This window comes from Muscardinus avellanarius, assembly GCF_963383645.1.
Source record: "Muscardinus avellanarius genome assembly, chromosome: 17".
Taxonomy (NCBI): Eukaryota; Metazoa; Chordata; class Mammalia; order Rodentia; family Gliridae; genus Muscardinus; species Muscardinus avellanarius.
In genome coordinates, this window is record NC_137803.1 from 22,184,841 (window position 1) to 22,203,477 (window position 18,637).

At 36.9% G+C, this 18,637-nt stretch overlaps 1 protein-coding gene across 1 annotated transcript in view; it reads right to left on the minus strand.

Annotated features, from left to right (window-relative positions):
• Positions 1 to 18,637, minus strand: part of DCC (DCC netrin 1 receptor) — a gene marked incomplete at both ends in the record, with an annotated part of 1,196,613 nt that overhangs the window by 16,036 nt on the left and 1,161,940 nt on the right. The gene's annotated exons all lie outside the window — the stretch shown is intronic.

An 18,637-nucleotide genomic window follows, 5' to 3' on the forward strand; every position in this document is an offset into this window, starting at 1 on the left:
CCAAATCAAAAACAGATACATGCCCCCACCCTGTTTTCTCGCAGGCTGGAGATGGAACCAAGGACTTTGCACATACTAAGTAAGTACTCTACCACTGTACTCTATTTCCAGCCCTCTCCTCTTTCTTCATTTCAACCAGACTTATTCCTATCTAAATGGTAAACCAATGTAAGTATAAACATCTTAGCATCACAGGAATATAAACTTCCAAAGACTTGGGAAAAAATAATAAACTATACAGGTTGAGAGCTGGCTGTAATTTGAAAAATGCAAAGAGTTACTATTGTCTTCAAATACCTTTCCTCTTTTTGTTCTCGTTCATTCAGATGTTTCTCTCCCTCCCCCCCATACCCTTATTTCTGCACACACAATATAAAAAAGCAAGCACTATCCTGCAGCCCTACACTCTCCTCCACAACGGAAAAAATATCACCTAATAATCTAATCAGCAACGAACTGTTAATAGCTTATCACCTTTCCCTTTTTGAACTTATTTACATTTCAAAAGATAAAAGATGAAAAGGTGACATAAGAAATTAATGGGTTTTCTATCACTATTTCATCCACCTGGGCAGGGGGGATACTTTGGTTTCTTGAGAAATCTTTCAAATTTGATTATAATGGTTTTTTTTTTTTTCCAGCTTCCTTTTCCTCTAGGCTACAAGGAATTCACCTACTGGGTGAACAATGAAATAATAATTCAATAAACAATTTGATCCCTCTCCTGTGCTAACAAGATCTAGTAGTCCCAGTTAAAAGACATGCACTCCCTTTGTTCTTCCTACTCGTGGGCTGTTGTACATTCGTGGTTATGCAAGTTAGAATTCAAGCCCTGAGCATGCAGGCACATTAGCAACACAACAAACTAACATTAACAGAAGAAAATGATGGTTTCTAAAACATTGGCGGGTGTAAAGTGACAAACAGTGTGGGAAACATGTACTTAAAGATTGTCCCAGATGATTCCGAATCCATAAAATCCTATATACAGGCAAAGTGTTTATTTTGCATTTTATAATGGGAAAGAGAACCTTGCAGAGAGAGATTTAAAGGGAACCAGACATGTTAAATAGGCACTCTATAAAGTTTATGCAGGAAATGATGAGTGAGTAAGAGATAAAGAAGTCCTCAAGGACAAGAGTGCTGTCTACGGTGTCTTTCTGTCCTTAGGAACTACCCATGGCCTAATGCACAGAGAGCAGGGCTGACAGGGTACTGACTTAGAATCTGTTCCTGACGACAAGACTGAGGCAAAGGCCATCAGGCTGCAGGGACTTTGCACTTGCGATTCTTCTTGTTCTTGCTTCTTGAATTGAAATTCACAGAATAAGACAATTTTCAGAAAAATCAAAGTTTTTTTTTTATTTTTATTGCTAGGGATTAAACCTAGGGGTTTCTATCTCTGAGCTACACTCCCAGCCTTTTTTTTTTTTTCTTTCTTTCCTTTTCCCTCCCTCCTTTCTTTTTTGGAAAAGTTCTTGCTAAGTTGCTGAGGATTTCTCTAAGTTACTGAGGCTGTCACTGAACCTGCAATTCTCCTGTCTCAGCTTCCCAAGCACTGGGATAACAGGTGTGCACCACCATGTCTGGATTCACTGAAGATCAAAAGAAATAGATTCCCTTTTCTTTGATCATTTCTGAGGGTCCCAGGTCATATGCGAACAAAATATTTAATAAAAGAGCCCTAAAATAAAACAACACAGTACAAACTTAAAACTAAGCACTTGTGCTTTGTACTGACAGGCCTTCACAATTCAAGTTTATAGATACTGATTCCACCGGGCATGGTGGTGCACGCCTATAATCCCAGGACTTGGAAGGCTAAGACCAAGTTTGAGGACAGCTTCAGGAGCATGGCTAGACTCTCAGCAACCTAACAAGACCCTGTTCCCAAACAAAAATTAAAAAGGGTTGGAAGTGTAGCTCAGAGGTAGAATACTCCTGGGTTCATTCCTCAGCACCATAAAGATAGATAATAAATGAATAAATAAATAAATATGGATTTCACATTGTACCCATTACTCATTTTAAGAGATTTTTGATTTCCTGTGTGTTGGTTTTTTTTCATACAATGCCAAAGTCATGAGGTCTGTCTCAGTTATTTTAGTAAATTTTCAAGTGGGGCATGGTGGTATCTGCCTATAATTCTTGTATTTGGGAGGCTGAAATAGGAGGATTACAGGTTTGAGGACAGGCAAGCAAGTAGCAAGACTCAACAACCCAGCAAGACCGTATTTCCAAATGAAAAATAAAATAGGGCTGGGGGTGTACTTTGGAGATAGAATGACCCTGGGTTCAATCCCCAGTGCCACAAACAAATTAAAAAAATAAAAATAAATATTTCTGATGGTTTTTAGATAGCTTGTTATAAAAGGGATATTTCTTTTCACCACCCAAATCAATTTTTAATTTGCTGTCTAACTTTTCCTACCCTATTTACAACAAGAAGCAACAAGTCTGAATTCATTATTTATAGTTACTATGATTTGTATGTTTCTGCTCTAGTACAAAAATTGTCAATTCTATTCTTCATGAAAAATAGGGCTTAAAAACCTTCCTTTATTTTCTAATTTTTGCTGACATATGGAGGAAAAACTTCAGAAAAAAAAAACACATTCTCATTTCATAGAGAAACAAGTGACATTGCATAACATTTTCATATTATTTAGTGAAAATATTTCTAAAATGCAGAAACAATATAAAAACCTGCATTTCAGTCTCCCACAGCTTCTGTAATTAATGTATTCTTCATGGAATGTCACCGAACCCCAAATCATCCACATTACTGTGCAGTAGGTTTTATTTCTAATAAATATTTCATATGAAGTCTAAGACAATTTTCATTTTTCAGAAAAAAATCATTTTGTGAATATTTTCAACTCCAAAGATAAGTGGATTGCCACAGAAGTGTGTGTGTGTGTGTGTGTGTGTGTGTGTGTGTGTGTGTGTGTGTTTGGAGTGATGGTTTGGGGATTGAACCCAGGGACATTCTATCTCCAAGCTGTACACTTAGCTCTTTCTATTTTTTATTTTGAAACAGGGTCTCACTAGGTTGCTGAGAGACTCTTTATATATTTGAGGCTGTTGAACTTGTGATCCTACTTTCTTAGCCTCCCAAATACTGAAATTACAGGGATGCATCATGTCCATCCAATGAGTGCTCTTTTTTTTTGTTTGTTTGTTTAAGTACTGGAGATAGAACTTAGGGGTGTTCTACCTCCAAACTACACCTCTGGTCCTATTTTATTTTTTGTTTTGCAAGAGGGTCTCGCTAGGTTGCCGAGAGTCTCACTACATTGCTGACACTCTCCTGGAGCCTACAATTCTCCTGTCTCAGCCTCTCAAGTACTGGGATCTATTTTTATAGTAGAATTGTGATTACCCAGAACCAAATTTCTTAATATCATGAAAGAATTGATTTGAATCTGATTTCATTCTTTAATAGAAGTCATCAAATCACACACATTAGAGCAAATGGGGGTAAACACACACACACACACACACACACACACACACACACACACACACACACACATATTCTTATAGATATTATGATTACAGCCAGAAATATAACTCCAAGGTTATATTATGCTGTTGGGACTCTGCCATTTCAACTCAAATGCTTCCATATTTTACATGTGTACTTTGTAAATTGGTTGAAGCACATCGCAAGTATATTTTCAAAGCAAAAGAAACACTTTAAATGCTCAGAGAAACTTTCTTGTCAATGAGGTATGGTTATGTATTTTTAAAATATTTTCAACTGTAAAAATTACTGTCACCCAAAATCATGAATATCACTGAGGAAAGCAACTTACTGGAGCCTTGCCTTCTACTCCACTGACAACTCTCTTCTGTATTTTGCTGTTATACTATTAGGTGTGATCTATAATTGGATATTATCTATATATTCACAGCTTTCTCAGCCAGCTGGCTTTTGCCCTTCCTTAACTATGGAAGTGTTAGATATGAAAACCACAAATATTCTCATGATTATCCAGTCTAATGAGTATCTTCCCTGTAAAGTTCTCCATGAGATGGCTTATTATCTTTTCTCAGTTCTATAATTCACAATGATATTTGTAAAACATTTGATTATTATAATCAATTTGGTAGAATATCAATATTTATATATTTGCTTACTTATTTATTTATTTAGTAGTACTACAGATTGAACCCAGGACATTCTACCTCCAAGCTACACCCCTAACTCTTTTTTTTTTTTTTTTTGGTGGTACTGGGGTTCCTGGAAGCCCTTCTACCTCCAAGCTACACTCCCAGACCTATTTTATATTTTTATTTGGAAACAAGGTCTCCTAAGCGAGTGCATGTGGCTGGCTTCGAACCTGCGCGACCACGCCCGGCTCCTAACTCTTTTTATATTTTTGGTTTTGAAACAAGGTCTCTCTAGGTTGTTGAGCATCTTGATACTTGCTGAGGCTGTCCTTGAAACTGGTATCCTGTCTCAGTCTTCCGAGTACTGGGATTACAGGCATTATTCCTGCAACCAACAAATTTTTTTTTTTTTTTTTTTTTGCATTTGAAAATAGGGTCTTACTAGGTTGCTGAGACTCTTACTATGTTGCTAAAGCTGAGCTCCAACCTGTAATCCTCCTGTCACAAGCTCCCGAGTACTGGGTTACAGGTGTATGCCACCATGTCTGGTTTTTCAAACACGTTTGAGAGTCTATAGCAACCTGGCAAAGGAATTAATATTGGAATCACGCACAATTAGGCTTCTATCCTGTCCTTGCCATTAATAACTGGAACATTAAAGGTATTAGTTAATTCCACTGTGCTCCAGGCTCAAAGTATATAAAATGATCTGGCCTGTTTCATAAACATGTTATGGAATTTCAAGACTGGATATGCACAGTGACATTAACCCCAGTCTTTATAAGTAACATAGAATTGGAAGCCAATAAATGTTTCTGTATTTTAAGATGATTCATATTTTTTTTAACTTGAGCTACCAGAAGCGTAACCTCCTCAGGACTATCCATCCTCTAAAGTTATTATATAAATTGAGAGTTCATCCTTTTCTATTTGCAGTGGAACTAAATTCCAGTGAAAAATTCTGACTAATTCTTGTCAAGCTGGGCCAAAGAGAAGCTCCCTTCCAGCCCATAGGTGGGAAATTATTTATGAAGAAATATGTTTCTATGCAATGTTTCATAAACTCTTCAATATCCTACTACCTTGTAGAGTTTCTGAATATTTCATATCTATAAAATAATTGAAAGCAAGTTCTAAAAAACAGGTTGTTGATTAACTGGTCCTGGATTTAGAAATAATTTCATATTATCTGTGGATTGTTGACATTTATATAATTATTTTATATTGACATACTACATTGAATAAATTTACATACTTTTATATAGATAGGTATTTAGTCTTCCAACAAAAAACTGAAACACTATAATCAGATGTGCTGGGATAGTGCAAGAAAGAAAAGAATGTAATCAATATACATTTGGAAAGAAAATAAATATATGACAAAATATGAATCAATGAAAATGTAAATAATACACACTAAAAATAGAGATAAAGTTTGGGTTTTTTTTTGTTTCATTCTGAAAATGTAAAAGGTGGAGTATTGCATCATTATTAAAGCTCTAGTGAGAGCATTAGAATACTCTTGGGAATTCTTTTATCTGTAAGCTACACTTCCAGCCCCATTTTTATTCTTTATTTTGAAACAGGGTCTTAGTAAGTTGCAAAGGGCCTCAGTAAGTAGCTGAGGCTAGCTTTGAATCTGCAATCATCCTGTCTCAGCCCCTCAAGTGCTGGGATTACAAGCATGCTCCACCACGCCCAGCTGTTTTCAATATATATATTTACATACTAAGGGAGATGCCAAAATATAGGTTCAGTGTTTATTAGCTGTAATATTACTAATTGCCATTTATAGAATTATTGCCTGTGTCTGTGTCTGTGTGTACATGTAGTGTGTGTGTGTGTGTGTGTGTGTGTGTGTGTGTGTGTGTGTGTGTGTGTGTGAAATCTCTGATCCAAAGGCTCCTTGAGAGTAAACTGGGACAAATAATAGTTTTCTTAGTTTGTAAAAATTAAATGAGATAGAAAAAATATTGTTACCTGCCTGATAAAGGTAACTATCACTATCAGAAAATAGTTTGCAAATCTCATTAACATGGTTAGAATCTGTTTTTTTCTTTTTTGTATACATAGTGAGGCCCAGAACACTTAAGTATGTAGTGGGGATTTGCTGTCATATTAAGGACTACTGAAATCAGGTATGATGGAGTGTACTTGTAATCCCAACTATCGAGGATGTGGAGGCAGGAGATTGAAACAGTCTGGGTAACTTACTGAGACCCTGTCTCAGAATAAAATAAAAAAGGGTTTAGAAATATGGCTCAGTAATAGAACACTGGCTTTGCATATATGAGGCTCTAGGTTTAATTCTCACTACAAAAAAAGAAAAGAAAAAAAAGGAAAAAAGAATGCTGAAAATTTACTATAATCTCAAATGTTAGTTTAAAGAATTCCACTATTACAGAATGAATATAGCAACACAATATAAGCTTTGAGAAGAGAAAGAATTAGAGAAGATACTGACTGAGGGGCATCTTTGGAGCTGGAGAAGGAGGGAGAGGTACTATGCTGCCTGGGTGGTGGGGGCAGCCTCTGATTGGTAGGAGCGCTAAGTCCACTTCCAGAAACTGGGTCCTGCCTGAGCTACAGACCAGAATTCAAGAACTCTTTGCAGAAAGTTCTCAGATACTGAAGACATCAAGCGACTTAAGGAAATTCATCTTAAAGCATTTTTCTTAATCTTAACTAATATGCTATCATTGTTCCTCTCCTGAAACTAGACTTTTTCAAATTCAAATCCACTTATATTGGTAGCTTCTGTTTGTTCAGAATCTATTTTTATTTAAATTCAAGAGCCCAAGCCAGAACAGAAGAGAATTTTGATGGTGGAGGCAGAGTGAAAGAAGGTGGGAGGGAAGAAGGGAGAGAGGGAAAAAGAAAAGAAAGAAGAAAAGAAGGGAAGAAGGAAGGAAATTGGAGGGAGGGAAGGAAGAGGGAAAGAAAAGATGGAAGAAAAAAGCAAGGGAAGGAAGGGAGGCACACTATAATTGCTCCATTTTTTATTGAAGAAACAGGTTCTTTTTGTTTAAAAACTCTTTTCCCCCAACTCCTTTCTACCACCATCTCCTTGAACACATATTTACTCCTTAGACATATTTCATATCCAATCATGATTTATGATACTATCTTTCAGGGTATTATATAACACAATTTAACTTCTCACTTCTCAAGCATTTCTTCTAATTATCTCCCATTTTCTGTGATTTATAATAGCATTTTTATAGGCTCACTTGCCAGCATAAAAAAGTAAATTTATTTTCAAGATTGTATGTGCTATTTACCCTGATGTGACAGTGGCTGAATGGGAAATTTTCATTGACTGGTGAGCCTTTGGCAGAATATGTATCAACCATTCTCTCTGTGGGAGGTTCTCCCCAGTGCACCTCAGGAACAGGACCAGAAACTAACAACAACTAACAAATCCCAGTTCCCCACAGTGCTCAAATTCTGGAGCAAACTACTGATAGAGCTGTGGATCTTAACTATCAGCCATCATTTAGGCAAATAAGTGTCTGAAGTGGGACCTCTTTGAACACGTTTATAAATACTCATCTAACTAATGCCTTCATGAGGCACTGAAGAGCATGCACAAAGGCCTCAGGTGTTTCTGTGAAACTGAATTATTATATTTTGCAGAATGTTATTGGAGCAGGGGCAAAAGTACTTGGCTTTTGGCCTCAGAATCTGAATGGTTATCTCAGTTATAAGAGGTTTTTTTTTTTGTTGTTTGTTTGTTTATTTTAGCTAAAGACTAGTTTTTGAACTAGTCTTAAAAAACAGAAAAGCAAAGAAAGAGAAAAGAAAGCCAGACTTTGGTGCGGATATTCCACAGCTAAGTGGAGATAAAGGCAATGAAACAAGGACAGGTCATCTGGTTCTTGACCTGCTACAGATAGCAAAGTGAGATCCTACTGAAAGATACACACACCGGCTTGCTAGAAAAGACTCTCTCTCTCTCTCTCTCTCTCTCTCTCTCTCTCTCTCTCTCTCTCTCTCTCACACACACACACACACACACACACACACACACACACACGTGAATTTAATTTTGAGTAAGTTATCAAACCAGAAATTCTCCCAACAACCCCAGGTTAAAAGTACATGATCTGTTCTAAAACCAAATTGCTTCAAAGTGTGACCTCCCCAAGGGCAGCCTTCCCAGCACCTAGAATCTTTTTAGAAGTTCAGAATCACTGGCTGTACCCCAGATCCACCCACCTACACCTAGCTGAACTCAACTTAGAAGGTGATATGGTCTCCAGGTGGTATCAAAACAGAAACTCCTGGATTTTGTATGAACATTTTCAGTGAGTATAGTTCATGTTTACATGCTTGGATTCCTTAAAATCATGCAACAAACCCTTTCTAGGTTAGATTTTATTTTGCCCTCTTAGAGTTATAGAAAATAGAAGCACAAAGGTTGGATGACTTATTTAAGGGCAACCCAGCCAATCATCAGGGACACTGGGTCCCAGGGCAGTTTTACTATTTTCCTTCAGTGAGTGCTTTCAGTCACACTTTGCACCTGTCAGAGAAGAGGCCAGTGAAACTGGATCAACTTTGCTTACTCCTCAGCTGGCCCCCAAAGCCAGCCTTTAATCCTGCACAGGGGCAGATGTCAGCTCAGACATGTGTGCACAAAACAGCCTGTCTGTTAACTAAGGTACCACTTTGGAGAGTAGTCAGAAAGAAAACGCACAAATAACTATAATTCGAAATGCAACAATGACTGAAACTACAGGATAAACTAGCAATCTTTGATTTTAAAAGTACTAAGTTCACACATTATGGTGGTTTGAAAAAATGCTTTCTCTATTAGAAATCCTGACTCTGGTGACCATAGAAGTAGAAAGGTTCATGCAACTTACTGAGCACAAGAAAGGCTATTTGAGAAGGGCAATTTGGAAAAGACAATAGAAAGAAAAATATTGCAACATCATTATTCCTATAAACCTGCACGTTCAATTTGAAATCAGTTGTGTTTACTTATCACTGATACACACACACACACACACACACACACACACACACACACACACACAACATGTGTTAGAATCCCTTTTCCCACAAAGGATAACGGCATTCTCCTCTGAGAGTCTTGACATTCTTTTGAATAAAAAGATCCTGGAAATAACAGCATCAATCCTCCTGCAAGCTGAAGATGAAAGTCAATGCTTGGAAACACAAAAGATGCTTAACATAGTACAAGCATTCTCTGTAAGTTCCTGCCAGTAAGATCAAAGTTATAAACTTTCAGACAAAGTAGGGCCTGTCAATGTTTTTATATCATATTTAAGATATTACAGGTCATGTCTACAGAAAGTTTGTTGATAGTTAAACTTGAATTATTTTAATATCAAAGAGAATTCTTGCTTGTCTTCTGTGTGCTAGATTTTTCATAATACATTTTCAAGAGTCCATTAACACCGAGGTTTATGTGAACAGTTCTTACTTGTTACAATATTTCATTCTTTTTCCAAAATGAAGCACAGGAAACTGGTACCAATTGATGAACTGTCGATGACTTAGAACACTGGGCGTATAACGTGAGTTTCAGATTCTTTACTCAAATTCAAATCATTTTCTTACTCATATTCTTTCACAAAGCAATGAAAAAAAATAAGGGAGAATATCCACCCTTCTTTCTGTAGTAGTTAAGACAGCAGCATTTCCACACTCTTTAAAGATCATTTGACTGCACAGATGTGAAAAGTAGGCTTCATAGGTGAAAAATCAATTCCTGAGTTGGCATAACAGAGCAAATAATACTCAAGACAGCTGGTTTGCACTGACCTGCACTCCTTGTTTTACAAATACCACGGATGTTATTCTTCTTCATGGTTCTATATGGATGCCAACACAGGTTTACTTATTTTCATAAAGATAAACTATTGAATTTCTAAGGGCTATGACTTCAAGCTGTCTTTTTCATTCTTTGCAATGCAATTCAGCATTAGCAAATGATTTAATATGTAGTTCAGATCATTTAGCATTTTTATGATCAAATGGCCATGAATTGGAATGAATTAGAAATTCATTTCATCTACTCTGGTTTTTTTGCAATACTGGGGACGTGACCCTGGGGCATTCTACCTCCGAGCTATATGCCCAGCCCTATTTTCTATTATTTATTTATTTATTTATTTTTTGATTTATTTATTTTTGGTGGTACTGGGGATGGAAACCAGGGGCCTTCTACCTCGGGCTATGCTCCCAGACCTATTTTATATTTATTTGGAAACAGGGTCTCTTAAGCCAGTTGAAGCTGGCTTCGAACCTGCACAATCCTCCTGTCTCAGCCTCCCAAGCACTGGGATTATAAGCGTGAGCCACCACGCCTGGCCATCTACTCTGTCTTTAACATTAACCTCTACTCTTTCTACTAGGCTTCAAATTGCCTCACTAAACCAAAATTCATCATTAGAAATTGAGCTGAAGAACTGAATTCAGATTCTGGCTCTCACCATAAGCATTTTATTCCAATCAACTCTAAAAGCCTTGGAGTATCTATGACATCATGTAAGGATTTGGATGAAGGTCCTCAAAATTACAACACATGATCCTGGAAAAGTTGTAAGGTAATCTACCTCTGCTACTTTTTAGGTTGATATGAATTTACTTGGAAATGGAATTTACTTGGAAATGATCGAATATAAAGCATTAACTTGATTAATTTCTTCTCAGCTGATTTTTCAAGCACACTTGATTTCCAAAATATTTTACAAATAACAATAAAATCTTTATGACAATACTTAAGCATGTGACTTACTGAGTTATAAGAAATGTGAAGAAATAACTACTGCTCATTCTTTGTTTTACCCTTTATAACCTATCGGGTCATTTTAGTCTAGTAAAATCCAAGGGCAATCTTAACTTGTATGTTTTAAATGTCAAATATTAAATCACAAGGTTCTGAAAATAGATTTCTAAATTTTTCCTCTTATAATTATCTAGATGGCGAATTGATACTACAAGTTGATAATCAACTTCAGTTTTACATAGGATCGAACAAGTCTAGGTGAAATATTTTCTCTTAATTTTTTTTAATCAGGCAAACTTTTGATCAAAAGCATGCCCATTTCAATTCAACTGTGGCAATGCTTCTTCCCTAATCTCACCGGTAGCTTTTTGCAAATTTGAGAAACATTAATCATGTACTTTTTGCCTCTACTGACCTCCTGTCCCATTCTCAAACCCATAAAGGGAGTAATGCTCTTATGTGCCTTCACTTTTATTTTTATTTCACCCTTCCTTATGCTCATCTCTATTTTTCTTGCTGGACATCAAAGCCTTGGCCATCAGTGGTGCTGAAAGCACCAGATGTCAGACTCTGGCTTCCTGCCTTGCTGCAAAGGGATAACCAGCAGGTTGTACAGGTGAAGTTAAGGCAGATGGCAGCTCTTCCTGAGTTTTCAGGATAGTTGCTACTCTTCCTATTATTCTATCTAATGCTGACATAAAGTAGTAAAACATTTACTCAAAAATTAACCAGAATGATGTAACCTACCTGCCATAATATTTCCTTTAGAATATTTAATATGTAAGTTCGGCCTATAAGATCTTTCACAGGGAAAAAATTCAGTAAATAATAACTGTGAATATAATTAGACGGCAAAGTAAAATCTTGTATTTCTCTTTAATGCTATGTTTTTCTGAATTTCTAAGGTCAAATTGTTAGCTCAACTGTTGACCTTGGGCAAACTACTTGGCCTTTTTAAATCTCAGCTTTCTCATCTAGAAATAAGGCACCAGCCACTTGGATTACTCATAAAATATTCCCTAGAAATAGTTTTCCTCTTTGAGACAGTTAACAGAGTTATTTTTATTTATCTACTATCACATTAGTACTTTACCTAATAAACACAACATTGATTCTTGAGTTACGAATATTAGTAATATCTAAGACAAATTTGTCTTAGGAAATATTTTCAATAACAAGACCAAATCAAATCTAATGTCACTTATTTAAAAAATATTCTATTACAAATGAGGACAGAAAAATTTCAAGAAGGTATCTATAAAAAGACACAGATAGCCAAGTGTGGTGGTTTATGCCTGTCATCCAGCACTTGGGATGCTGAGACAGGAGGATTGCGGGTTTGAGGATAGCATCAGAAAATTAGTGACACCCTGCTTCAAGAAAAAGCTGGGGGTTCAGCTAAGAGGTAGAACACTTCTGGGTTCAATTCCCAATTAGAAACAAATCAAACACACACACAGATGATCTTCTATATGAGATAAAATCTATAGGAGGGAGTATAGTTTTTCATCATAGTTAATGATTGGAGGTATTGGTTCCAATAATACCAGATCAACACATCTCTTCTATGTAGTGATGCCAATGATTTATTCACTCTGACTGGCCATAAAGATGACCGTCTTGTGTGTCGCCTGCTAAAGGATGTCTGATCTCCCCTGACCTCTGTCTCTGCCTGACTTTAGCAGAATGGCACGCTCATGTGGCAAGGCTGATGAACACCTCCAATGGAGGCCAATGTGTGGCTTGGAAAAAGTTATCATATTAATGTGTTATAGTAATTTATTGGCAGTTTTTTGCGCTAGCATATTTACTGAAATAAGGCCTGCCAAGAAGATTGGGTTACAGCAGGAATACATGATTTCCCAACCAGCCGTAAAATATAAATCAAACGCCTTTTCTGTCCACTGTCAGCCACCTCCACCTCCACCTTGTCCTCAATCCTCAGACAAATTGAAGCACATGCCACAATTTGCAGGGGGAAAATCAAACTCAATTTCGCAGTACAATGAAGTGAGTTTTGGTCTTGTCATGTCCACTGACATATCGATCCCTCAAAGACTGAAAAGACCAGAATGCTCTGGTTCTTTATATATATATATATATGTGCAGAAATGCTATTTGTAAATGAAGGACAATATAGCACTTACTCAGTTTCACAAAAATGCAAGAGCTCCGGGAGGCTGATATTATAAAAGACTGTGTGATATAAAAGCCACTATTTAAGAGGTCACATTTTCTTTCCTTTTAGAATTACGGCTCCAGGAGACAAATGGCCTCCTAATCCAAGTTCATTTAAAGTGCAGCCAATCATTTCACAGCTAAAAGGAATTTACACCAGAGAAGAAACACACACACACACACACACACACACACACACACACATGCACCTTCTCCTGGCCCCTCGTATAATTTATGTCAGATCTATAATACAAAACAACCACCACTCCATCAAACATTTCCTATTTAACCTGAAAGAGGACACATAAACCAAATCGCTTATGTGTCCACATCTGTGACTTGCAAATTGCAGCCTCCATGCAGTGTAGAAAGACCACACAGTTAGTCTCATCTACAGATGAGGCATTGGGAAACAGATCCGCTCTATCATCCAGTAATGTGGACCAGAAAAAACACCACCGATACCCTCATGTCTATTAAGTGAAATTTTCCAACTCAGCAGGTGGAAGGGAGAAAATGTGAAGGAATAAATCTGTTTGCAGGTAGGCAGATTTTTAGTCATAGTGACTAAAGAATGACTTTCTAGTTGTCACTCACTATAGCAGTACTGAAAGATGCTCTGCAATCCCAGGGAAGTTGTTACTGGATCGTAAGTGTTGCCACAAACCTCAAAGTTGCTGCAGATGTAACTCTGTGTGCTTCAGTGGGAACGGAGCTGAGGTGCAGACCTTTAACACTGAGCACGAAAATCTACACAGGAATTTGAGGGGGGAAAAGCACATCTTCATGGATCCTAATCTCAAAGCATTTAAATCAGAAGGAGATTTTTTATTTAGCAAGATCTTTAAAATTTAGAGCGGTGTCCCCACATTACCATATTCTCAAGTAATTAACTTGCAGTACGTAAAGGTAAATTTATCACTAATTACACAGTCCTTTATTGTGAAATCCAGAGTAAAATTATTTGAGGTATTTTCTTTTTTAAGCTGACAAGAGAATGACTTTACTTCATCAATCAGTTTGACTAAAGTAATGATTTTCTTAGAATTAAAATTTGTTGAAAGCTCTAAGTATTTCATCTTTTAGGCTAAGAAGCATGTAGTTAATGTCACCAATAATACATTTGTCAGTCTGCTAATTTTCTTTTTCTATTAGAATAAGTAAACATCAGCCCTTTTTAAAAGCATACTATTTACCATGTGTCAGGAGCAATGTAGGGAGACTTATTTGAAAATCATGAGGTAAGGCATTATGGAACGAACAGGGATCACAGGCAGACAATGGAAGAGAAACATAAAAGGGGAAGGCATTTAATAATTCCAAAGTGATGGCGGAGCAGGCCTCACAGTGAGTGGGGGAGGGCAGCATTTAAAGGAGAAATATGAGAACAAATTAAATCAAACCAAGGACTCAAGCCGGAGATATTGGGCAATATGAAAGAAAAGATGGCCTGTGAGCACTAGCTCTAATAAAAAGAAGAACAGTCAAACAGGAGAAGCCTCATAAGTATACAATGAAAAGAAAAGAAAATGAGATTTTGCCTGCGTGACGTTAGATCAGAGAATGGTTCTCCAAATATGCTAAGGACTTGGTGGAAGGGATGCGGAGACAGCGCACCAGACTCCCCTTCCACTTGTTTATGCTACGTTCTGTCAGACTTGGTTTAAAGCAGCTTTGGAATTATTCTAACTGGAAGGAAATAACATCTAGTTAAAACATGTCAGTTCCATTCCATCTCTTGTAGCTGTTCTTTCTAAAATTAAAGGGCACTTTAAAAAATAATTTTGTCATCATAGTATTCCAGAGTATAGGCTGATTTCCAAACCTCTGTTCCAAACTGACATCACTGCTACTGTAAATTTTTTCATTTAAAATAGCTTTCAGAATATCATTTTTAGCTTTTCTCTATATAACATAGATATTTTAAAAATACAAACTTTTTTTTTTGATGGTACTGGGGTGGAACCCAGAGGCTTTCTACCTCCGGGCTATACTCCCAGACCTATTTTCTATTTTATTTGGAAACAGGGTCTCACTAAGTTGCTGAGAGCTTCACTAAGTAGCTGAGGCTGGCTTTGAACCTGTGTGATCCTCCTGTCTCAGCCTCCCAAGCAGGAATTACAAGCATGTGCCACCATGCCCAGCAAAAATACAAACTTTTTTTCTGTTATAGTTTGAATCTTGTTTTTTTCTTGGTACTGGGATTGAACCCAGGAACATTTTACCTCAAATCTATAATCTCAGACCTTTGTATTTTTAAATTTTGAAAGAGGGGCTTTCTAAGTAATGGAGGCTGCAATCTTTCTGTCTCTGCTTCCCTACTACTTGGATTGTAGACCTGTGCCACCTTCCCCATCTGTAATTTGAATCCTGAATGTCCTACAAAGGCCTCTATGCTAAAGGCCTTGTCCCAGGTAGCTACTGTTGGGAGGTGGCTGGGCTTGATAGAAGGTCTTTAGGTCCCTGAAGAATGCTCTAGAAGGGGATTATGGGATCCCAGTCCCTTACTCATTCATCTCTCTCTCTTCAGCTTCCTAGCAATGTGGCAAGTAGTTTGTTCCATCACTCATTTCCATCATGATGTGCCCAAGTCATCATGGCCTCCAAATCTATCAGTCAAAATAACCTTTTTATCTTTAGAAGCTGACTGTCTCAAGTATTTGTTATAGTAATGGAAAACTGACTAATATAATTTCTAAGTAGTAAGAATAGTAAAAGGTACTATAGCACTTTCATTTCTTTGATGTTATAAACTTAGCTGTATTTAATATAGAATAGTTAAGTTTATTGTGCGTTAGTCATGCATCTAAGTGAGATAGAAGCGGACATGCACACATCACTCATTTAGCCCTTCCCCAATTCCCACTCCATTTCCCCCTCTTCTCTTTCTCATGTTTGGCTCAGTGATTGACGTTGATATGTTTGTGAATGTACCTCATGCACGTTCGGCAATTTTCCTGAATTAGGTTGCTTTATTTGCTCATTTATGGTTACTCCTTCTTCATCTGTAGTTCTTTCCATGACCGCTTTTATCCCTTGCTTCTTCAGATTAGGGAGAACATCCAATTTTTTACTTTTTGTGACTAACTAATCTCACCTAGCATAATGTTTGCTGGCAAGGATGTGGAGAACTGGGAACTCTCATACATTGTTGATAGAATTGCAAATTAGTGCAACCATTTTGGAAAACAGTATGGGGAATCGTCAGAAGAATGGGAACAAACCTACCATATGTTTGAGCAGTACCACTTCTGGGTATCTACCCCCCAAAATAGAAACCAAACTACTAGACTAATGCATGTATATCTATATTCATTGCTTCACAATTCACAATTGCCAAACTATGAAACCAGCCAAGATGTCTTTTAATAGATGAACAGATTATAAAACTATGGGATATGCATATAATGGAATTTTACTCAGTCATAAAGAACAAAATTATATAATTTATAAATAAATGCATCGAACTGGAAAACATACTAAGTTAAATTTCTTAAATTTCCTTATTTAAATGTAACTGAGGAAGGCTTATCAGGTAATGGTATTCTTCAACTCCTAATTATTTCAGATATTTCTCTTTTTTGTTCTTTGTATTAATTCTGGAATGATTTGCTTTAATTTTTTGGATTGTTTTCATTATTCAGTAAGTGGGACATAGACTGATAAGCACAAATGAGTTTCTAAAATTTGAGAACACATACTTTCTAAAGTCAAAAAGCATGGGAAAAGATGCGTGACTTCATAGACTTAAGGCACTTAAATTCTCTGTATTGCAGTTGCCTTAGCCACAAAATAGGGTCAAGACTAACAGCTACATCACAACGTTGTTTTGAGGAGCAAATGAGATGGTATAAGCCTTCAGAAATAAATCTGTCATACAAGCATATTCACTGAAGGTGAAGTTATTACCAACAGTTGTAACTGACCTGCCATCTGTCCTGAGTACCAATTAGTCTCCTTCCAGGTCTCTTCCCTTAGTTGGTATTGTAAGGGAAATTAATGCAACCAAAAATCACCAGAAAACATACTCTTGATATCAGAATTTCACTAAATGAATTGTATTGCTTCAAATTGTCACAATTACCAAATATCATAAATTTGGAGGTAATATAAAGAAGTAGATCTTCCTCTTAATATGCAAGGAGAATGTATATATTTGGGGATGGAGAAAGGGCTTGGACGCTATAGATCTACTTTAAGTCTTAGTGTGGGCTCTGCTGACATTATAAGGGCCATCTTCTGTACAATTAATTCATGATGCTTGTGGCTGACCTTGACATGCACTGTGTAGCCCATGCAATCCTACCACTTAGGGACTGCTGGCTAAGCATCCACTCTACACAACACAAAATTTTGAGAACATTAGAGGGAATGGCACAAATAAATTAATGCAATGCCAGGAGCAAGATACATTCTTAATATTAATGTAAAGTTAAAAAATATTAATAGTGTACATGTAATTTTATTTTTCTAGATGTTATAGTCATCCAAAGGCTTGTGCACTAATACAGTGGCAGAACTGCTATAGGCATTGGCCTGAATAGTAAACATTTACTCAAATATATTTTTTAAAGTGTAGACTGGCCCAGGCCATTTGCTAATTTCCTATCTTGTACCCAATCTACTAGGGTTTTTTAGAATTATCCTAATGTCTCCTATTATTTAAATCACTATATTTTTACCTATATCTGTCTACTTATTTATCTATTGGCCTATTGTTCATTCTATCTGTACAGTATTTTAACTTCCTCTTCCTTCTCCTTTATAGTCCTCTTTCTCCTTCCCTCCCTCCTTCACCTCATTTCCTCCCCCTTTTCCTTTTCCTCTCCTTCTCCCTCTCCCTTTCTCTTTCTTCCCTTAGTCCCTAACCAAAAACAAAAACAAAATAAAAAACTGAAGCTAAAACTGGAGCTCAGATGGATATTAGCTAAGGTAATAAAAGTAGCATTACGTTGAGAATCTGAGTGAGCTTTTGGTTCTCCCCTGCTATCTGAATTTCCTAGAAAGGCATCATAGGATTCATTCCTATTCTTATAAATTTTGATTTCTTTATTTCTAAAAGTAGGAACTTAGACTCTATCCTGGTTCTGTCACTTCTTTCTGGCCTTAGGACTCTGAAAAAATTAAGACCCCCTGGGAGATGGCAGAAGGATCCCCTGGAAGATAATGACTGATGTGACTGATTGCAATTCTCTGGGAAGTGGCTCTGCAGATTGTTGGGCCTTTCATTCTAATCTTGGCTTTAGATTTTTATCTAAAGACCAGTGAAGAACAATGGAGAGTTGGGGAGTCAGGAATGCTCCCACTTTTCTCTATTGGACCTACCTATAGAATGCACTAAAGCAGTGGATTGGCAACAGCTTAAATAATGCCAAGTACATATACAAAGGTATCAATATCAATCTCAATCATATGGATGGGAATAGGAAGGTAGTGGGATCTGAAAGGGAAAATACCAGGAGCTGTGTGCCTGTATGTTTCTATCATTAATCCTCATTATACCATATAATTTCATGTGCTAATGAAAATATATTTTAAAATTTATTAAAAAATAAACAATGAGCCAGGCGTGGTAGCACACGC